The sequence below is a fragment of the Struthio camelus genome, chromosome 2, assembly GCF_040807025.1.
Source record: "Struthio camelus isolate bStrCam1 chromosome 2, bStrCam1.hap1, whole genome shotgun sequence".
Classification (NCBI taxonomy): Eukaryota; Metazoa; Chordata; class Aves; order Struthioniformes; family Struthionidae; genus Struthio; species Struthio camelus.
In genome coordinates this window covers 146963665-146987472 of record NC_090943.1, presented here as the reverse complement: position 1 = coordinate 146987472, position 23808 = coordinate 146963665, and the positions used below count along the sequence as shown (strand labels likewise).

The following is a 23808-nucleotide window of genomic DNA, read 5'->3' as shown; positions in this document are numbered from 1 at the left end:
TTTTGGTTAAGTATGTTAGATTAATTGTCTTTATTATGATACAGAGCATTGCTAGTGAATGTACATACAACTCAGTCCTTTAAATCCAGGTTTTTACTTGGAGTAGTTAACAGACAGAATGTTTTTGTGTGCGTATGGGTATTTATAGCTTATGCTTAAAATCCAGGATGTAAGCTAAGCCACCAAGCTTCACTCCTTGGCACCAATTTCTGGATGCATTTAATTTTCCCATACAGGATAATTTTTCCATACTTCCCTCATTTGAAACATCCACCCTTGCTACCTTATATGGTGTAATGTTGTAACTTAAGATCATTCAAAGGTGAAGCTGTTGGTTAAAATAAAAAGTACTGGATTATTAAGGGCTTTATTAATCAAGGGCATTTTGTGGCATGCAGACGTGGAATTTTTTTAAAAGGCTGCAGATGTTTCTAATCCAATTTCATAAATAAATGTTTCTTAACTGTTTGGAAACTGCTAAAGATATGCAAGCCCCAGAGGTGATGGTGTAGATAATGAAATTGGCTATGTGGCATCCTTTTGCAAACATCCTAGCATTTTAGGAAGAAATTAAGGATTTATTTAGCAAAACCGTTGATAAAATGCTGACGTTATCACCCATGTATAACATCTGTATACTTAAATATTTTACTGAATCTGAGTGTTGATTAGCTCATAGGTAAGTTAGGACATGTTAGGTTTACTAAATCCACTACTATGGTAGCTTTAGTAAGAAAGAGTTTTTTCCTGTGTATTGAATGCTGGCAGATTCTTTTCCTCCTTTCTTCTGCTTCCCTACCCTGAGTGAATATGATTATTTTGGCTAAAGTTGGGAAGTAAACTAGTTTTGCTTCCCTTCTGTTTTCCCTGTGCAGTATGCAAAGATATTTCATCATTGTGGGGTTTTAATTAGAGGGATGTGAAAAAAAGAGCTCACGAGTTTCTCTTCAGAAACAGAGGGAGAATCTTGTATTAAAATGTTACTAACAGTATCATATTATGCTGCTCTGGAAAAAAAAGGTGTAAAGCCCGTGAGGGAGTAAAAGCTTGCCAAGCCTTTCATTCTAGAGGAATCATCCTTCTGAGGTGGACTGTCTGACATTCCAGGTCAGTGGTTCATTTAGAATCAGCAGGTGGGCATTAACTGGTTCATTGAATTCCTCATTTGTCCCAGACTGCATAGAATGAAGAATCACAGAATTGTTAGGAAGTTCCCAAATAAGAATTTTAGAGCTTATAGTGTCTCCACAGAAGACATCTGATAGCCAGGTCTTCTTGCTGTGCTTCGGGAGCAGTTTCTTTCTTATGATGTTATGATTTTTTAGAATTATTTGTTATACTATCAGGGCTTTATCTAGGGTTCATAGCATCTACATTTGCTATTGAATTGTACTCCAGCATTTTTCTTTTTTGAAGTTAAGATTCTAACTTAAACTCCTTTGTGAACGGAACTCCAAAACTGACAACTGTATGTGAGAAAATCTTAATTCTTGATTGTGAGATATAGGAATTGCCCAAAACATCCGAATCAGGTCCTTAAGGACTTTTTAATCTTCTGACTAGAAAGTATGATAGTTCTTTGAGTTCTCTAGAATTCTTCACATTTTTTTCATGCAAGCTCAGCTTTTCCTGTTTCATAAACATCCAGTGATTTACTTTGTCTCATCTGTCAAAGACTTCTTTGAACCTTTCTCTTATTTTACAGGTTTTGTCAAAGAGAAAAGGTACTGCAGTCTTAGTGTGTAACTTCTATTTCATTCATGGAGTCAAACAGCAACAAGTCAGAGACCTGGGAATGCAGTCAGGAGGCTACAATTACAGACCAATGTCCTTTAATTCCTTATGGGGTTTTCTGAAAACGTGGGAGAGTGAATACTGTGTCATCCATCCCGGTATCTGCATCAGAGTGGCCACTAGTTAAATGTCTGTGGAAGTGCATAGATATATGACAGATGTAGAGTGAATTCTTCTTCTGGTATGGTCTCTGTTTTAAAAATCATACCTTCCGCCCTCCCTCCCTGCCCTCCCATCGACTTCCTTCCTCCCATCAACTACTAAGATTTATCGTTGGAACTTTTCACTACTAAAGACTAATAGACTAATACTGATAGATTTTGACCAGCTTACTGGAGGGATCACAGTTTTCAAGTGCATAGAGCACATTCAGAGGAAGATGGTATTTTTTTTTTATTGTATCTCTATGCAGACTGGAATAGTTTAGGTCCACTCTTGTTTATCTATCATGAATAAATACAAAGCAAGAATAATTGAGATCCTTTGGGATCTTTATCATTGCCAGTTTTGGAGAATATGTTACAAGAATAATTCATATATTATAAATTATGATGTGAGGCAGAACAGTAGATTACACTACCACTCGAGGTCTCTTTCAATCCTATTTTTCTCAGTCCTGTTTTCCAGTTCTATTTTGCTAAAGTTACATCTGTGCTGATCTTACAAAGTAATTTGCTTTTTTGTTTCTGTAACCCTTGGAGTAGCTGTTTAAGAAACCCTTTTTTTTTTTCCTTCCACAGAAGTCTCCAGTTCTCTTCAGTCTTTGCTTGATTCTTTGTGTGTCACCTAAGGTTGAGATTGTGGCTCTGTTTTCAAGTATTGCTCCTTCTAAAGGCATTAGGTTTACAAACCGTACTTTGGGCAAATGTGAAAATATAGTTATTTGATCCTATCATATGGTCCCAGAGTTTGCACAGTTCTGAAGTAAGCTGTTCCATCACTGAGCATGTTGCAGTCCTTCAAATCAATGAACTGTGATACAGCCTTGCTGACAAATGTATTTGCAGTAGAAATCTGGAACACACATTTTAAGTACTTACGTTTAAGTAAATGAACATTATATTATACTTGTTTTGATCTTCTCTTGTTCATGGCTTAACACTTGACCTGGTAAATTTTATCCTTCTGTAGTTCTAGTTCTTATTAACTAGATGAGGGCAACTTTGAGTTCAAGGCTGATGAAATAATTGCAGTCTAACATTTTGCCCTAATTCTTGGCTTGGTTGATTTCGTAAGACTGGTATCTTTTGTTAGAGTACCTTTGTGTAAAATTTAGTATCGTGCTTTGTTGAAATTCTTCTTTTACTCAGTGTCAGATTCCGCATACTTCAACAATAGCATGTACATGTGTAAGCTCCTGAAAAAATTACTGTAATTGCACAGGGAAGTTGAAGTTTCAGCTTTTATTCTTCAGTGAAATAACTGTGAGGATAATGTAGCCAATAAGGAACTTCTCAGTTTCATGATATTTTACAAATATTAAGCAAGGCACATCTTTAATCACTGATATTCCTCTATTATTATTCAGCTTACTTTCTCTAACACAAAGCAGCAGTTGATGAATTGTCAACATTTTTCCTCTTTTTATGTTTGTATTGTAGTTGCATGTTTTGACTGGGCACCACCTTTCTGCAGTCACCAGTTACTCATCACAGTTCTTCTTCTCATTTCTATGTATATGATGGTCTTTGTAACCTTTACTGATTCGGTATTTTTTCCATTTTTTTTTAACTTTAGAAATTGAGGTTGAATGAGTTGACTGCTTTGTATTTCCCTGGGTCCTCCTCTTGGAGGGGAATTTTATGTTTGGCTTGTTCTCGTTCATCTGAAATCCATCTCAACGATTACTTATATCCCCTTTTGAGGTGAGGTTTCACCTGGATGCAGCGCACAGTTTAGGACCTTCAGATTCAGGAGGGGATATAAAGAAATTGGAGAGAGTTCAGTGGATGATTGCCAGGACGGTCAGGGACCGTGAAGCATATTTACATTGGAGATATTTGAGGGAGCTGAACTTGGTTAGGTTTGCTGAAGAGGAGGCAAAGAGATGATTTAACAGTAGCCTACAAATCCTTTGAAAGAGCTTCAAAGATGATGGAGCCAAACTCTTGATAGTGCCGCTTTATATAATATAGTGTATTTTATATATATATATATATATATATATAAAATACATATATATTTAATTGCCACAAGATTCAGTTTGAACACTAGTGTGGCACTAAAAAAGATTGCCCAGAGAGGCTGAGGAATCCCCATCTTTGTTGGCTTTCAAGACTTAGCTAGACAAAGTCATAGCTTACCTAATACAGTGTCAGTGATAGTCCTGCTTTGAGGGAGTGGTTAGACTAGATGACCTCCAGAGGTCCCATCCAAATAACATTTTTGTAATTTGTATTATAGTCACTAGTGGTTTCAAACGTTATTTGGCTAGTCCCAAGATACTCTAGATTTATTGTTTTCATACATACCGTTTTGAAAACATTAAATATTTGTGAGGTGCTGGCTTTTCAGAAAAGCACTCTGAATTGATAACCTTTTTATCCGTGATATTCACTATATTTTGCATTTGATCACAGTTCATGTTTTAGCTGTGCAACAAAAGTAGTGAAAAGTACTTCAAGATGATGGTTTTCCATCCAAGTGGTGTTGTGGATCAATTGTTTTTTATTTTCTTGATCTGCTTTGTGCAAATAACGCTTTATTACCTTTTATAGCTCTTTCTATTTAAACCTAACTTTGTGTCTTGGCTTTCCCTGATTTTTTTGTTCCTAGATATTTGTAGTGTACTTTGGGAAAATCAAGATCTCTTTACCTTCACTTTTCCTTGTTTGTCAGGGGATCTCTTTCTTGAAATTCATTCTTGTTGTTTTGCTTTTATGCTTCCTCCTCTTCATTATAATCATAAACTCTCTGTGTTTCATGAGTACTTGGAGGGGGGGCTGAAGATTAAGACGAACAGGTAGCTTTCTATCTAGATACTTATTCCCCTATTAAAAAAATAAATAACCCCCCCCCAGACTTGATATTACTTTCAAAAAAGAAAGGCCTCATTAGTTTTTAATGGTCTATCATTATCCAGAGATTTCCAGCAAATCTGATTTCAGCGATCTAGTTGGAAATGTATTGGCCATTTGTTTACACGCACAGTCAAGAATGATGCAGGCTATGTCTGTCTTACTAGTTTTTGTGTGAGGACAGAAGAGTGTTAGTGGACTGAAACACTTGGTGCTGAGCTCCTTATGTCTCTACTGAGGCTTTGCACCAGATGCTTTTTGGTCTGGTAGTGAGTGATGTGCCTCCACAGTGTATTGATTTGGTATTACTTGAACTGCAAAGTGATCCCACAAGTGACTGTGGCCTCTCAACATAGGCCTTTGTAGCAGGAATTGTGATCCCTAGTTGTGTGCTTTTTCCAGCACAGCCAACTCCTCTAGTTTTCAAACTACATCTCTGTGAAACTGTGCTTAGAGTATGGGCTAAGGCATGCTGTAGGGAAAGAAGAATTGATGAATTAGGAAAAGGAGAAAGAAAAAGGGAAAGGAAAGGAAAAGGGGGAAGAGCATCAGCTATTGAAAAGGGAAGAGAGATGCAACGCAAAAAAAAGCACTTCCTCCAAGGAGAAACAGGTGGAAAGAGTTAAAGCAGAAGAGCAGTAAAAGTAGAACATTTGTCGTTTGGGAGATGGAAGTGCAGACGCACGAGTCACAGGAGGGGAAAGGAACAATTGGGAAGAGCAGGTGACTGCTGGGCTTTGCTGTGCACGGGAGAGGCGCCCAGGCTGCCATGGCCTCTTTGGGAGCGTGTCTGCTGGGTAACTGCTGAAAGATGTTTTCTGGATTCAGCTTACAAAGGGAGCTCTGCACTAGGGATTTCCAGAAACACAGAAACAGAATTTAGAGCTAGTATCTGGGGATCTGTCGCAAGTTTTTGTCTGGAGCAGAATTATTTTTCTGCTCCAAAACTTTCTTCAAAACTAATTTAGACTGAAGATGACCTGGAGATCCAGAACAAACCCTTAAGCTCACTCCCATGCAAAATGTGGCTATAAATAGAGTCATGAAATGCCAAGAAATGAAAATGAATTGAAGACAATTAACATGTTATCTCCCCCAACTTCCTCACTCCTCCCCTCAAAACTTTTTTTCCCCCAGGAGGCAAATACTTTCCTGAAGTGTTTTATTGTTTGCTGCTTACTAGACTTGCAGTCTTCATCAGATAGTCCGTTAGTTTTCTTTTGATTAACTTGTTCAAAGAAGAGGTTGCTGAAAAAATAAGTTTTGAAATCTCCAAGACAAGTTATGCATGTGTTCAGTTTCTTACAGAATTTAAAAATGAGGACAAATGTGTATTCCTCATACATGTTCATAAGGTCTGTTATCTTATAATTACTGTTAATTACGTGGCGAGTACTCTGACTAGCTGACTGAGCGCAGGACTTGTGGAGGACAGATAAATATGAGTATTTCAAGAAGGGTGTATGGTTTTTACATTTCATATTATTGTAATGCTCCTCTGTGTTTAAATGTCATAGCATCCTTAGCTTGAAACAACATAATTCTGCTAAGAGTAGATTTTTAAATGTAGCTGACCTGGAACCTAAAGCTGTAGTCAACTGTTTAATGGGATTTTTGAAAGCACCTAGCTCCCATCATTGCAGTGACAGCTTAGCACTTTTGTAATCGATGGTATTAAATGCCTAAATTTGCCTAGGTTCTTTTCGAATGTACACAGGTATTTTTATAAGCACCTGAGAAACCAAGACAATTAACAGATTTGAGTTTAGATGTAAACAATGAAACTTACTACTGGATTAAATAGGCTTTACCATTAAAGAGTATTAGAAAGTTTCGTACTGCCTAAGATAAGAGTTGCACAAGAGCAAATGGAATAGAAAATTTAAAACCAAGGACAAGACTACAAAATGATAAAAAGCAAAATAAGAAATGGGTTGGTAAAACACCTATAAACAACTTTTTTCTCTTTTACATGCATCAAGGAAAAGGCGTTACTAATTATTTTTAATACTGCATTACACCTAAAATAGAAAAAAAGAACAAAAGTAAACTGTCCTCAGCGCAGACATAGTTCTTTGGAGATTCTTTTTGTGGTCTCCCCCGCCCCTCCCAAGTTATTTTTATAATCCTTGCAATATATAAGCATAAGCAGTATTATACAAAATAGTATGTTAGTTCTTTTGCTTGCACATGCTTTGTGAAGCAGCCCTGTTTTGCATTTCACTATACCTGTAGAAAGAAACAGGAATCTGAAATTCATCATACTTGCTACATTTTTGCATATAAATGTAATGGTGATAATAAATTCTTTTCAATTATTATTATACTTTTTTGCAAAAATGAGTGTATACAAAAACCTGAATTTTAGAATATTGTCAATTAAGATATTTTAAAAGTTGAGCAGGGTTAATTCTATGGAGTAATTGTACTCTGTGTTTTATCATTATTTGTTAGTAGGTACCTAAGCACTTAGTTTATAACCATTTCAGCCTGCCAAGAAAACATATACACAGTCACACATGGCTTTAGTTTACTCTGGAAAACTGGAACTTGCTACCACTTTTTCCTTGTCCTATTCAGGTAGTTCATTATTTTGTTGACAGTTCAGTTCCATTAATCTGGTATTTTGGGGAAAATTGCTTGCAGACCTTACATTTCTCTATTGAAGGTGATCAAATAGGCATTTGAATCCCTCATGTAAATGATGTCTTAAAGTTAAAATAAAATCTACTTTCCAGAAAGTAACTGTAAAACTATTTTATGCAAGATTTCATGTGGGATACCTTAATGGTTGAATAATAAATTTTACCTCATAAAAATGAAATTCAATAATACAGTAGCTTTCTCAGCGCAGTAGCATCTGGTTGAATCTCATGAGAGCCAATATTTTCCAACTCATTAGGATCATGTCGTTCTGTATGTCGTCAACATTGACTTAGCCAAGCTACCTTTACTTACATAACCGCCAAACTATTAAATAGGTCTCTTGTGGAGTGAAGTCAAATATTCCTCTTATTTTGCTTTTGCCTTGGAAGAAGAGAAGAAAATGTACATACTGTAACATTTAAACATCTGGTCTAAACCACATCAGGGTAACACTGAGGAAAGTAACAGGATTCAGTATTCTTCCCAGGTGTACATATAAAAAGAGTTTTGGAGCTGCTGCATAGTTCTTTAACCACTTAGGAAAAAGACTGAAATAAGTGATTTGCTTTTCTAATACTCCTGTTTTTAAAACTGTTTTTTTCCTCCTGTCCCCCTGCCCCCACCAAACCCCCAAACACAAAACCCAACAAAACCCCAACATTTTTAAGTTTAGGGGTAATGCAGGTTGTTGAGCTCTAATCACTTCCTTGCAACATACTGGCTTTTAATCTCTCCTAACATTTGTCCCTCCTAACGTGGCCAATCTTGGCATTCATTCTGAGGGCTGCGACTTAAACTTTATGTTTAAAATCAAAGTGTAAGAGTGCATTCTCTTAAATAATTGCTTGGGAGTGGCAGAACACAGCTGTATGAAACTTGCACAGTATAGACAGTTTACTGTCTCGCATGAGTGATTGTACCCACATATGCTCTTATCCTTCATGTAGGCTTCTCTGTGCAAGGTGTAAATAATATTATTTTTATACATTGTATATTGCTGTGAAAGTCTGGGAGATTATCAGCTCTCTAATTTCAGATGTATGTAAAGCATAGATAACCAACCTAAGCATGTTTTTTTTCCTAATTATTTGAACTTAATGTGGTTGTATGCAACCTTTCTTTTCTCTTACTATAGACATGTTTTCAGGGATGTTCTTAAGTCATGAACTGATTAGCTATATTCACCATGGGCTAGGTGGGACATTTTGTTACCTTAATGAGTAATCAGTGGTGTCTAGATCATTGAATATCTTCTTAATAGATCTTCTGCTCGAAGCAATGGTTCTGTAATGGCCTGCAATGAGGAACTAATATATGAAGTGTGCATGTAAACCTATAGTTGTAAATACCTTTTTAGTTTTTCTGGTAAGTAACATATACTAATGAGCTTTGAAATTGAAAAATAGAGTATTCTAATGAAAGAAAGGTGATATGCATACCTGAGGCATTCATACAGCGTTAACTATCATCCGTAACATCATGCTAAAGATTCTCACGTAATTAAAAGTATACTTTTAGATGTTTTAAATGTCTGTTGTGGTGAACATATATACAGCGTCAACAACACAGTCAAGGGGAAAAGGAATAATTAAAAAATCAATAGGGAGAGAAAGGAATAATGACTAGGTTACCTACAGAGAAAAGGAGCAGTATTAGCAGTAAGCTGTTCCACATATACGAACAACTTAGGCTGAATTAAGTTTCAGAGTTGCAGGAGAGCTCAGTTCAGCATGTATGTTTGTTAGAATTAACAGGGAACTCTTGTTGGGTATGTTGGTGGGCTACCAAAAACAAGACACCTAAGCCTAGAGCTATAAATAGTGCCCTTCCTCTAGGGCCTGTAGTTTATTTGCACGAATAGCAGTGGAAGCAGTGACTGAGAGCACCTGTTTTGTTTGTTCAGCTGCTAGCTTTATGTTGTTTCGTGCTCTATTAAGAGAGGTGTGTTTGGGCAGCAGGGACGTAGGCTGCCTTTTTGCCTTGTTCTGGCTGCCATGTACTGCTTCGGGGGAAAACTCTAGAGGGAGGGTGAGATGGCTCCTTTTCTAAGAGCAAGTGAGCACGCTGAGACTAAGCTACTGGAATACAAGGTACAAGAAGGCAACTGGGAAGGGCGTAACATGTCATGAATCCGCTGCACAACAGGAACTGGGAAATTTCGAAGAAGAGCTTAGAGCAGACACACAGGAAAGCTGCAGAGGTAACAAAAAGAAGGATTCGATTTGTGGGCAGGACCCAGAGAAGTCAGTGTCAAAGTTACTGTGAACCAAGAAGCCATTGGTGGTTGTGGGTCTAAGAATAATCATGAATGAGAAGGCCATCCTTTTGGTGCATTTTAATGCCTATGTTTTAATGAAAAGGTCCTATAACAGAAGTATTAACGCCAGTCATGCCGCCATTTGCATCAATGAACTTTGCGTTTCTGAAGAGCAAAAGCAAACTTCTGCTTTGCCCTGGCAAAAAATAATAGGATCATGGGAAAATTCAGGTTGGAAGGGACATCAAGAGGTCTCTAGTCCAAATCTTCTGCTCCAGGTAGTGTCAGCTGTGGGATTAGACCAAGTTACTGTGGTGAGTCGAGCTCCATCTCTGTCGTGACCTACTCAGACAGACTGGAAGGCTGTTAATGGGTCCCCCAAAGCCTTCTCTTTCCAGACTGAACAAGCCCAGGTCCCTTAGCATCTCCTCACTGGACAAGTGCTCCAGCCCCTACCTTCTGGGTGGTTCTTTGCTAAACTTGCTCAAGTTTGTCATTGCCATTCTATGTTGGGTGCCCAATTGTTGACAATCCTTCTTGTGGAACATTTTTCACTCTTTTTGGGAGACAAAGATATTTATAGAGAATTCATCTGTTGTACCAAACAGCTAATTCCTTTCTTCAGCTGCTATTGAACATCTGCATGGGACTATTGTACAACAGTTTTGAGATAACAATAAGTACCAGCATTGACTAAAAGCTCCAACTTCTCTATTAAATACAAAACTGCTGTTTTTCTTTTTTTTTTTTTTTTAATGTTAAAGCAAAACTGAGGAGTCCTAGCTAGCACTAAAGTTCAGCCATGGTATTGCTAGGAAAAAACTTTGTTTTCCTGCAGAGCAAATCAACGTGCCTTACTTATCTCTGTTTATATATATTACTCCCATTTAGGCAATCTTATAGTGATGTTAGCTGTGAGTTCTTCAGTGGTATCAGTGTGATCTGAGACTGGAATATACACAGATTTTTTTGTTGTTTTTTCCCTGATATGCCAGCAAACATTTTTTTTTTTCCTGGATAAAAGGAAAGTCGAAGTCATTCAAGTGAGGAAACCACAAAATTCAGCTGCTTACAGCTTCAGTGGAACTGGACTTCACATACACGTTTCATCAGCTTGTTCCCTGCTCTAATTCTCATGCCAGTTAGATCTAACCTGAGCTCCAAACTGTCAGTGTGTACAAGCTCAAGTCACACTGTTGTCTGCTTAATAAATGTGTTAGTGTATGACATTGAACGCTGCCAGCCTAGCCCTTCACTGTGTGGTAGTGTGACGGTTGTGGGAATTTCGGCTATATGTCTTTCCTTTTCCTGTTTAGAGTGAAGAATCCTATTTTGTAGGACTTTTAGTCGGGTTGTATGTTCTAAGAGTGAAATGAAAATGCGTGCAGGTGATATAGCACAACCAAGTTAAGTGATGAATAATTTATGACTACTAATTGTCTGTAATGTTTTCTGTTTATGGTTTCATAGGACATCCTTTCATCTTAAAATGTACACAAAGTTCTTGTAAGCTGTAAAACTGCCTGTTACACGGTTCAATTCATGAGTTCCACTCCTAGAGCTTTAATAGTTGCTATTTAAAAATTTAAATGCCATCACATTCTGTATCCCTGTTTGAAAATGCCACTGTTGCGATCTGTGTGTGTGTGTGTGTGTGTGTGTGTGTGTGTGTATATATATATGCAAACATATATGTAACAAATTTAACAGTGAGCAAATTAATAGCAAATCCCTGCCTGAGATTGTGGAATTGAGGTGTAGTATTTTCATACACGCAATCTGCCCTCTTATAATGGTACTGTACTCTTCGGGTGACTTCCATGTATATGCATTACAATAATGTCAGCTATTAAATTACAGCTTGATATGAAAATCCCATTCTGTGCTATTCCTCTCTCCCTAGCACATCCATGTGTTCCACTTTTCCTCCATTTTGGTAAATAAATGTATTAAAATTCCTGTGTGGACAGCAGGGCACTGGTGTGGCTGAGGAAAGGAAGTGATTGAAAGTGACTGGGCATCTTCCCACTTTTGTCAGCTGCAAGAGCCAGGAATGTAGGGGTAAAAAAGCAACCCAGAGATAGACAAATGCTTTAGGAATTGAAGCCGTGTCCCCTTCCCCAGATCACTGCAGATCCAGGAGAGAACGTTCTAGGTATGCTTTCCCATACGGATTGTCACTTACATAAATCACACTCTCGCTGAAGGATTTTTTTGTTTCTTAAAAAACAAACGTAGCTATCCTGAGGTTTATGCACATTAAAAAAAAACTAAGTAGATTTAAATTTAATAAAAATAAATTGTGACCCCGAAGCAACCTGTATACTTTTAAAAGAAATCAGAACATTTTGCAGCATATCTTTCTCCTTGTTACTCCAAATGAGAAAATTGTGCTGTTTGGGGAGGCAGCAGGCTAATTAGAGCTTTGCTCTAGAGGATGCAGGAAATATCAGCAAGGATATTTTGAAATGAATGGATTATTATGGGATGTGAATGGAATGAAAAAGTAGTACATGCAGAATTAAGGGAGTTTCTGTGAGGCTTGTAGTAAGAGTATGTTTGCTGTAGCAGTAATTTTTATTTTAAAAAAACTGTGATAATCGGAAATATATAGATTTATGAGTAGGCACCTTTATAAACTATTAAAAATATTTATATGGTAGAACCGTGTACTCAGTTTACATGCAAGTAATATTGAAGGCTCCTGTGGAGTTTAGTGAGTCTGAGAAATGTGTGTCTTCCTGATCAAAGCAATAGTTACACTAAGCTGAAATCATGTGAGCAGATTGAAGGTACTGTACTGCTACTTGCAACTTCTATTATAACAGTACCTACCATATTAATATTCTTCAAAATTCTAATATATACTAAAATTGCTTTTATATAGTGAAATCTAGTGAATGACATAGAAAATTCCTATCAATTTTGGGAGGCATATTTTTTCTTGCTTGCAATATATTGCAGTACTGCATACTGTGAAAGCAATTGCAGTGTGAAGTCCCAAATGACTTGTTATTTTATAATAGGTATATACATTGTGAATATTTTAAACCTAGAGATGACTGATACAAATCCCAGTTTTTAATCTTAGGGGTATTCAAGTAAAAGACATTGTTTTCTGGTAAGGTATCCTGTGGGAGAGTTGTTAAGCGGTTGAAATGCAGACTGTATAAGGAGTGGTTAATGTCACCCTTGCAATGAAGAATGAGTTTTTTTCTCCTGCTTGTCTTATCAGTTGTGTAGGTATAGAATAAAATTTACGCAAGGTATATGTAGTAAGGTAATGATAAGGAAAAGGATATAGTAAAATAGTAGCTGTATCAGTGGTGTCTTCTGTATCCTATGAGGCTTTTTCTGGGCTACTAGAAGTCTCTTACTATAGCAAAAGAGTTTTTCAGCAAATATTACTATAAATGAGAAGGTAATAAATTATTTTTGATGGCTGCAAGGTAAAAGAAATAAAGTAAATGCAAGCAGTGGGAACTAGAATGCTTTTTTCTCTGAAGTATTCACTAGTCCTTTAAAGGAGTAGAACAGAAAGAATATTTTTTCTGAAAAGTATTAACCCAAAATTAAAGCCGTGCTTTGACAACAAATCATTTAGTTTAGTATTGTGCGTGTGAAAAGGAGGAGGGTTTTTTTGGGGGGGGGTGGAGGGGGAGAACTCTACCGGTGTTAGAGATACGTAGTAGCATAAAAATGTAGTAATGCTAAGGCAGATAAAATTATGAAACATTAGATTCTCAGGAATGTCTAGTAAACAAGACAATTCTAAATTTAACATTTTGTAATGTTAGTTTTGCTTTTTGAGAGGAATTACTGAGGCATAAATGAAGAAAAGGAGGTGTTCTGTTACGGAGTTACTTAACACTAGCCAGTGAATGTCCCTTCTGTTTGTGTGAAATTAAAAGCTGAAGTAAAGGGTAAGGGCAAAATTAAATATGGCACAGCGGATGTAACAGCTTTCATCCTAATTTCAAATTTGGTAGGAAAGTGCTCCTTGCTTTTCTGTGTTGTTGCTGTACTTTTATTCTCATGAATAAAGATAGTTGGCCACACTGTTTGCGGTATGTTAAATAAAAGCAAGGATTCTCAGGAGATGCCAGAGTTACACATATAACCACAGCTGCTCAGTTTTGGAGGCTTCATCTTATGCAAAATAAGAGCCCCTACGTCTACTTAGCATCCTTTAAAACATACTTTGGAACTGGGGCTGCTGTTGACTAAGAGAAAGTCGTCAGAGCTATTTCCAGAAACACCTTTGTTTTAGTTGGATATCATCTAAATAAGCACCGTCCCCAGCCTGAACTTAGTTCCTTTCGGTTGAGATTACATCATGAGGCTGCTATGGATACAGATCAAATCAAATCAGTGTTTTACTTTTTCATCTCTTTTTTTCTTTCTCGCTCTCTTTCTCTGGCTATGTCTATATTTTCTTTGTTTTGGGGATAACAGGATAGATAAAATCCAAGTATTAAACTTACTGATGCTGATTACTCCTCTCTTTACACCCTTACTTTTTCTGTACATCTCATTCTTGATTTTTACATTCATTTACTGTTTTTATGCTTGATGCTAGGAATATTGTATACGTTTCTTCTTTATTGGGCACCTTTGTTCTGGCCTTTTTTTCCTCTCCTTTGATTTTCCTCTTTTCTGGTTCTCCTTACTGACAGCAAGCTTGTTCTTGATTTAGTTGTATCCTAGCAAAGTTAATTTGCCACTTACTGTTGAAAAGTTAAATTAAAAAGCACGCACATAGATCTAACATTCAACAATAATACTAGCTGTATTGAAAAGTTGGAGATATTTATATATAAAAGTTGTGCATATATTTTAACTAAACTAAAGACATAACAGCCCTTTTTCAGACGGTGGTCTTTTAAAATCTCTAACCCTCTGGGAAAGAGGAAGGTGGGATGAAATGGTGCAGAACTATGTACAGCAGTGGAACAGCCAGATTATGAATCCTTGTTGGCTCTATTTGTTGGAGCTATTTTAAAAACAGGAGTGAATTGCTAGATTTTTTCCTCTGTGCCTTATAGTCTCTTCACACCTGTCCTCAATTCTGGTCCCAGAAAATCGCTTAGTTAAGGAACTTACTCAAACCAAGAAGTAAGGAAGCAGCTTCTCTAGCAGTAGTGATGATGCATGTTGTGCGAGGGGATTCCCGTTGAAAGCGCCACACTGAAAAGTAACAGTAGTCATTTGGAATTGGAGCCATTTTTGTACAAGATGTGATCGATTAGGTATTGTTTATTTGGGTAAAAATTCTCTCTTGCATAGTAGCTTCAAATAGTTTTCTTTTTAAAGATACTTCATTCTGATCTTGTATTTTTATAACTGGATTTTTCTCAGTTTTATTGAAGAGTGTGGGACAAAAGAGTGACTATGTAGAAAGAAGCGTAGAAATTAAGGAGAAATGCAGCTCGGTTAGTGTTGTAAGAAAGTTTTAAATCTGTACTGATAAGAGTTTTCTAAACTATTCTGAGAATTTGTGAATTTCTCCAGTGTGAGATGTTGATGTGTTTTTGTTAATCTGCTGCTGCAAGAAGAAAAGCTTCATTGCTCTGAAGGGTCTGACGCAGTTAACAAACTGCATTTAGCTCTTTTTCTTATGAATTATTACCTTAAGGTGAACATTTTTGTTCTGCTTATATGTATTTTCTGAGAGAAGCCAATACTGAATAATTCAGAGGAAGAGGTAAGAATCCCAGGATTACAGAAGCAAGTTGACATATTCTTGCACTTCTGCAAATGCTTTGAGTTCCCTTATTATGTTAGATCTCTTACTCTTACCTGGCTTGCATGACATTCCATAACTTCCTGTAGCAATCTTTTGATACCAACTACTTTCTTCTTGTATTGGTATTTTTAATTCTCCTATTGGTAACCTGTGATTTGTGATGTTATAGCCAACAGTGAACTTAAATGAGATATGCTTACTGGAGACTGGAGATAATTGGAATTATTGGAAACAACTTCTTAACAGAAAAGTAGCAATACTAATAACTAGACACGTGCTTTACTGCAAGCTGACCAAGAGGAGTTTCTCTGCTGAGTCCCAGCTAAAATTTGTAGAAAGCCAAGGAGTTCTTGAGATACTCACCTCCATCTCTCTCTCAGAATGTTTCTCTTTATCTCTTTACTATCTCCTCAAAGAGGAGCTTTCCTGAAAAATCACATCTCCAATATCTGGGTACCAGCATATTTAGCATGGGCTCAGTGGCCCATACTCAGAACCTGTCTGCTGTCTTTCAATTTCAGTTTAAATAGCAAAAAGAATGCTCCAGGTGTGGTTGTACCCATAGTTCAGTAGTTGAACCCATTGAGCTTTCTGAGTTTACATTCTCTGATTTTTTGGCTGTTAAAGGAATATATTAAATCCAGTTACTCTCCTCTACCGCATGTATCATAACAACATGTCATCTCAGAAATCCAAGCCCAAATGAAATTTTGGGCTACAGAATTACACTCTTTTCACCTTTGAATTTGTCACCACCATGAAAAAAGACTAGTCATTCTAATAGTACCTTAATAATTTTTAATTTAGTGTTATATCTTAAGTTATTTCTATGAATTCTTTTGATAGTCTGAGATTTACAGGGTTTTTTTATATTCACTTCAGGATTATATAAACACCAAATAACTCAGAGAACAGTGCTGGGCTCAGTGAGTTTTATGTCCACCTGCAGTAGGTGTCAGTGAAAAGGAGAGTTAACTTAGGAGGGCCTGGCTCAGTTGATTCCTTGCTGGGAGAGCAGATTTCCAACTTCCACACATCGAAAGGATGACTGGAGTCAGGAATAAAATAGGTGTTTTTCAGAGACGCCTTTGGTCATCACATGAGGCTACTGTTGTGATTCGCTTTCTGTGATGAGTCCATTTTTACCCAGTAGAGTGGAAACAAGCGGCAATCCTGGCAGCCGGAAGGAAGCACAATCTTCCACCCACCACCCAAAATACACCAAAACAAAACTTTTCTTTCCTGTCATGCTATTACAAACCAAGGATTCATGAACAGAGAGGATGATCGTTTTTAAAACCAGATGTACTGTCTCGTGCTTCCCAGTATTTAAATACAATTTTTGTGTGGGTGCTTGACAGTGCATATTTGCTGTTATAGTTGAGGCATGTTGTCTTTCCCTTGTACTTGGTACACTGTTGGCAGTAAACGTCTGTGACTGGCAGGTTTAGAACTCTACGGTATACAGTGTCAAACACCAGTGATATATCTATATTACTAAAAGTTAATGATTGACTAAAGTCTCTTTCAGATTATTTTAAAGTCGTATTTAGCTTCTAAAGAACATAACTAGTGAGTGCATTCAACAGCTTTTCAAGTGTGTGAAAGTGTGTTAGAAACTAAGAAAGCACCGTTCAGAAGGGTGAACTGCACTGTTCTGGGTGTAGTCTTAGGAAATTGCATCTAAAAATACATTATTTGTGCCAACAACCTGGATCATTTCAGAGATATCAGGAATCTATAGGTACTTATATCTATTCTTTTTTTAGATTGACTAAAAGCTTTAAAGTAAGGCTTTGAGGCACTGACATAACAGCATTTGCAACTTTGTTGAAAGCTCATATGATTGCATCTTGCTGTAGCTCTCTTAGCTCCTGGTTTCATCAGTTAACTCTGAATTCCCTCCACTAGGCTTAGGTTAGGTGGCTATGATCACCAAAGTGCTCAGCACTTGATTTTCTGTCTTTCAAGAGAGCTTTTTATAAAATTTGCTTTGATGTGTACTTTGTGTCCAGGCTACTTTCCCACTGGGATCACTTTTATTCTGCTATGCGTTCATATGTTGCAGTATCCCATATGTTATCAATGAAACACAGCTTGCTAGCAGATTTATGCTTATCACCAAGATAGTACCACTACTAGACTAGCAATAAGAACTACTACTACTTTAATTCATAAAACTTGCCTTCTGTAAATTTGCACAGAGACTTTAGAAACTTTTTGGCAAATACAAAATTGTACCTACATACCGAAAAGAACCAGCTCAAAAAGGGAATATTATGGGACCAAACTATTGTCATCATCTCAGTCTTTTTGCATCTCATGCCCTCAGTTTGCATTTTGCATATGACTGGACTTATAATATGTCTTGTTCCTATGCATTTTTAGCATTTTACAGCTTTGTACCCCATGGAACTGGGAAACTTGAAGCTTTGTTATGCCAGCCTGAATATATGCCTGAATATCATCTGTTTGGAACTCTAGTCCATATTCCAAGTGTAAGTTTATGATAAATCACAGAAATACTGGAGAAGTCATTTTGAAAACGTTTCAGGGAATGGCAGAAAAGAGAAATTGTTTGAGGTGGTAGAATATTGAAAAGACCCTGAATGATTCAAGGAGGTGATTGAATGTCATGATGCAATAGCAAGCAGAACATGTAATATGGAGGATAGTAAAGGAGGAGATCTCTAATATGTGATAATTCTCTGTATCACTCTACCATCACAACTGGTGGTAGACTCACCTTCCACTTGGAGATAAGATCTTGAAATTGATTATGGTAGTAGATGAAAGGGTAAGAGATGGATTTGAGGTGGCCAGTGACTCATATATATGAATACTGGCTTCTTTCAAGTCAGGATGCTCTTTGAAAGATCGATGAAGTGGTAGTTGTGTCAGATTTCTTCATATAGTGGGCTCACTATACTGAAGCAAAATCAAATAGGTCAGAATTGCAATTTGTTCTTTAACTTTTCTGAAATTCAGGGAAAAGTCTTTCAAGCATCTCTTCTACAAGGCTCACTGCCTCCTTCACTCTTCTGTGGTATAATTTGTCATCACTGGCCAAAATGGTAGTGAAGCTGCAATAGGTAAAGTGAGGCCTAGCGTAAAATTTTTTCACCAACTCTGACTTTGCTTTATTGTTGTTTTGAAACATTTTTCATTAATAATGCATTACTAATCAGTCATAGTCAGTATAGATTTTTCTAGTTTTTCATAGTCTAAAGCAAAAAGAGATGGCATTCTTTTCTGTAGACTCATTTGAGTTTTATTTTGTGCTTGGGAGCCATGTTCTGTTTCATTAAGGTAATACAGAGCTTTTTTGTTTGAGTCAAACATAAAATTTCTTCTTAATGCAGTTGCACTTAAATCACCGTTCAGAGCCAAAGTAGCCTTATGGGTGCGTCAAAGCCACTATCTGGACACAGCTGACCAGATAGAGCTCAGAACTTGCTAGCCATAGCGTCAAAATCCTTTTTTGTTCTCTTTTAGTCATTGAAAGTAATGTTTAAATAGTAGAGTTAAAGTATTTTATAATTTTTGTGATTTGCTTTTTACCTGTACTAAACACATATGTACCCTTTTGACTAAGTCTTTGTGTTCAAGTGGGAAATATCTCTTCCACCTTTCTGTTTTTTATCTTTGCTTTTGCCGATTTTAAGCATATAAACCAAGTATTTAAAAGAGCATAATGATGAGAAAAGTGCTGTCTCTGAGTATTCATCGGATTTGTGCAGTCTTGTTCCACACAAAGCTTTGAAGAACAACTTGACTTCAGAATGCTGTTAAAGTCATCGTTTTGGCATTGTAAAAGGCCACTGATCTTTTTAGTTCATGTAGGAGGTGAACCTCTTAACAGAAATTATTTACTAGACTGAAAGAGAGGTTTTGTGAGAAGCTAATCTACTGGACTGCCAGGCCACTGCATCATGTATTCAAAATGAAGCTGTTAGATCTAGCAAATGAATGTTTAACAAGTTCCAGTAGCCAAAACAAATTCAAATGAGAAGACCTGTTTTTATGTTCACAATAATTAATGATTGAAACAACTTGCTGAAACTGCAGGGGTTGTTTTTGATAGATTCATGGTGGTGTTTCAATAGAGCAAGGGAATCCTGTACCCTGTATTTTAAAAGAATTGCAGCTGGTTGATCACAACAGTTTCCTTCTGGTCCTCCTCATTCTGTGTTACTTGATGCTTCGGGAATTATTTTCTGTTTGAAATGTTGTTTCACCCAGATCTCTAACTGGAGCCAGCTGATTTCTCAACTGTCCTCTTGATCAGGCTGTGTCTATGTAGCACAGTGGATCCTGGTTAGTTTTTGGTGCTAGTTGATGTTGTATGTTTTGCTATTGTTTGCATTTAATTTGTAACTTGTTGTGCATATATTTTCTTAATAGAAGGCTTCCGTTCTTTCTGTTGCATATTAACCTAATAGATTTGTCTGCAGTGAGTGGTAACTGAAAAACAAAAAGTTTCATTATTACTATGAGAACACAAGCTTACAATACCAAATCATTGAAAAGCTTATAAAGCTTGCTGACTGTGGCATATTTTAAAAGTTGGATCTTCATTCTTTTGCTTTACTAATTGTTTTAAGTACAAATTATTAGGTCCTGTTAGGCTAAACTGCATGAATTTGACTTTTTGAGGGTAAGTAAGTGTATTACAATTTCCTGATTACTGTCATTTCACTCATCAGTGTAATCTTTAAAAAACAACAAGCAGATTGTGTTTTGTGGTCACTCAGCTATTCCATATATTACTGGAACCATGTTTTACCTTGGTAGGAAGTTATCAAGCAACAACTATTTAGTAATCAGCTTTATATATATCGCCAGTAATTCAGAGAGATATTATAGTTTTAGACATTGATTAGAATGAATTTCTCTTTTTAATTGAAGATTAAATTGAAGGTGTTTTTCATTGTTAGGCATTTAGAGACTGTTAGCTTTTTTTCCCTGCATAATTTTTCTTTTTCAAAGCCAATTTCTTGACAATAGGATTTAAAAAAAAAAAAGGAAATACAGAAATGATGTCAGCAGTATTCTCTCTGCTTAACGTGGTCTGTGAAGGAGATGGGTTGAAATTGTGTGATTTCAAAGATTCCCACCAAGGCTGTTTGTACTATTTACTTTTTCCAAGAGCGAATCTGTTGTCCCGAGGAAAGCCGGGTTTATGGACCACCGTAAATGTGGTTAATGTGGATACAAGCCTTTTGACTCTAAAGCTAACCTCGCTGTTGTGTTTGAACTTGAGATTGTTCTAGCACTGAAGCCTTTAATGTCAGAAAGGTAAAATAATGTCTTACACGTTTTCTCTGTCCTTAGTGAGGGGCAACCAACTTGGTTAGCCCTGGAATCTGAATGAATTCATCAGATGAATTCCTTAAGCCTACTGTGAGTTGCTGGTGTTTTATCCTGGCATTTTGTAGTGCAACATAATGTACAGTGCTACTATTTTTATACTTTTAGTTCCACACCTGTTTTTTCGTTAAAAAAAAAAAAAAGACTTCCAGAATTTATAAGTACAATAGAATTGTCATTTAGATCATTCTCATCTGTGTTAAGAACTGTTTGATATTTAAGTTGTAGGACTCTATTTCCCAACAAAAGTCATGTGATATCAGCAGTGAGGTGCAATAAGAGCTCTCTTAGGATTACTTTAAATAGAATGGAAGACTTTGGGTATATAAGGTTGTGTGGCCCTGAATGTGATTTTTATTTGATATATGAGCTGTGACATAGCTATTGCATGACTGAGATGTGCCTGTAAGCGATGTAGTGTGCAGATGGGGTTTCTCTGAAACAAAGCCAGCGACTGAATCTGAAAGTGCTCATTTAGAGGGTAAAGAATACTTCATAAAACATATGGAAACATTTCTATGTTTTTTCATTAAATAGGCTTCTTACTCCTTACACAATTTTTATGATTGTTCATGCTAATATGTCATTTACCTGAATCAGGACTGCCTGTACATCTGTATGGTTTAGTGACGTTTGTATAATGTTATGAATACTGTATTTAAAAACACACTAAATATACTTTTGTATTTTATTATTTCAGGACTTTTAGCATATTTCGGCATTTCAAAGGTGAACTATTCACTTTCACCCAACTGTTGAAAAAAACCCTTACCATTATTCATTACAAAATACCTAACATACAATTTATGAGGAATGGTAAATTATCATAATAGGGCAGTTGCACGTATGATTTGAATTCTGTGGTTATTAGGCTCCATTGAAATAAACTCACTCTTTGGAAGCATGGATGCTGAAAAGGTACAGGGATCGTTGGGGACCAGGACTCAACAGCGGCTTCCTATGTGATGTTATGTCAGTAAGTACTAATGAGAATCTTGCATCTGTGATAACAGAACAATGAGTAAAAATATAAATAAAGAAATATATATTTTATTATATATATGAATATATATTTTATATTTTATGATGTTTATGCAGCTGAAGATAGCAACGCATAAGTCGTTTTTCTGTAGCTGAAAAAGAAAATTGAGAAGCTAGATAGAGCACAGAAAAGGTGTGTAAAGCTCATTTGAGAATTGGAAAAAGAGGCTTTCCATCGAGAAGATTAAAGAATACATCCCTTTGTCTTCTGATATTTGAAAAATGGCCTGATTGTGCCACCTGTGTACTTTCAAAGGGATCGTAAATTGGGTAGCAAAGGATTCCTTTATCTCATTTTACTTTTCTTTCCTCTGATAAAACCTCTGGTTAAATTCATGCAAATTGGTGCATTAAAAATAAAGGACACATTTCATTTACGTTCAAGTGGTGTGTTCAAAATAATAATGCTGTATGTGAACTAGGGTTCATCATCTTTTATACTTCAGTAATATAAGATCTAGCAAAGAATGGCAATAAGTATGATAAAGAAGTATGGAATGGTAGGTATATGTATGAGAAATGACTAAATAGGTATGGATTAGGAACATTCTTCAGACTGGAGGAGAGGAGGAGCGGATAAAGGTATACAATCATAAATGGTATGGAGAATATTATTAGGGAATAACTGTGCTTCTTCCAATGTGAGAGTTTGCTGTCATGAAATGAACCCAGTAGTTAGCAGGTTCCAAAGGACTCCAAGCAAAAGGAGACGCTTCCACACAGCATGGGGTTACACTGTAAAACTCCCTGTCAGAAGACACTACTGTTGGTGTAGGTTTACATAGATTAAAAAAAAAAAAAAAAAGAAGACTGGATAAATATGGAGAAGGAAAACAAAATGATAGAAAGGCTACTAAAACAAAATGACAACCTTTCTGCTTCAGGAAGTTGTATGTTGCTGAGAGCTTGGAACATAGTCTAAGAAATGTCATGCAGCCTTTCCCTGTCCGTTGCAGTTCCTCAGCAATCCAGCATTGGCTACTGGTGAGATATTGGTCTAGGCAGACCTTTGATTCCACTCAGTATGGCCATTCTTACATTCTTCATCGCTATTTTGAATGAGAATTATTTATGTCAAGGAAACATTCTTGTCTTAAAGTGGGTGAACTGAAATTAGGATACTAGTCTAAAATGATACCTAATAAATATGTGCTGTAATTATCATTTATTTTGCAAAATCCAGTATGAGGAACTTCCCTCCCTTATTTCCTTCTCAATGCCCAATGAAGTTCTAAGGGTATTAGTCCTAACTTTTGTCAATATAGTGGCCTTTAACCGGAAGTTATTGTTTTCAGCAGGTGATAAGTATATCACATTTTTTGTCACTTGTAACTCATCGTTGGGACAGGTGGCTGCCTCGATTACTTGATATTGAAGGTGGTCATGCTGGAGCATGTGATAGGAAGAAATGATCTCTCTTTTTCTTACACACAAACTATATGTAGATACTGATTTATATTATCAGCACTATTTTAGCTTTTTATACTTGTTTTGACAAATTGAAGGGTGTATTCAGACTTTTATTCACAGTTCTATTCAAAGCTCTATTACTCAACCTATTAGTTCTATCTCTCTTTTTTTTTTTACTTGTTAATAATGATGTAGGGGGGCTTTCTGTGCAGTTCCTGTAGCTTTGCTGCCTTAGCTTGTCTTTTGCTTCCTTTCGTTCTCTGGGGACTTGTCTTATCTTAAACTTCCGTCATGTCTTCCTCCTCTCTGAATGTTTGACAGTCCATCTTTTTTTTTTTTTTCCTGTGTTGCCACTGTTGAGTATCTAAAACATCTGAGCTTCTTCTGAGCGTACCTGGTCTGTAATTTACTCTTCCAGGATCCTGGGGAAGAAATAAACGTTCCTAATTTTTTTCATTTCATGAAATTAAATCAAACAAAATCCAAACCCCAGATCTTCTGAGCACCAATCAGGTAACCTTTCTCTG

The 23808-nt window shown here is 36.6% G+C and overlaps 1 protein-coding gene across 4 annotated transcripts in view; it reads left to right on the top strand.

Annotated features, from left to right (window-relative positions):
• The window catches only part of VPS13B (vacuolar protein sorting 13 homolog B), a 484859-nt gene that overhangs the window by 116696 nt on the left and 344355 nt on the right, over positions 1 to 23808 (top strand). The window lies entirely within an intron of this gene.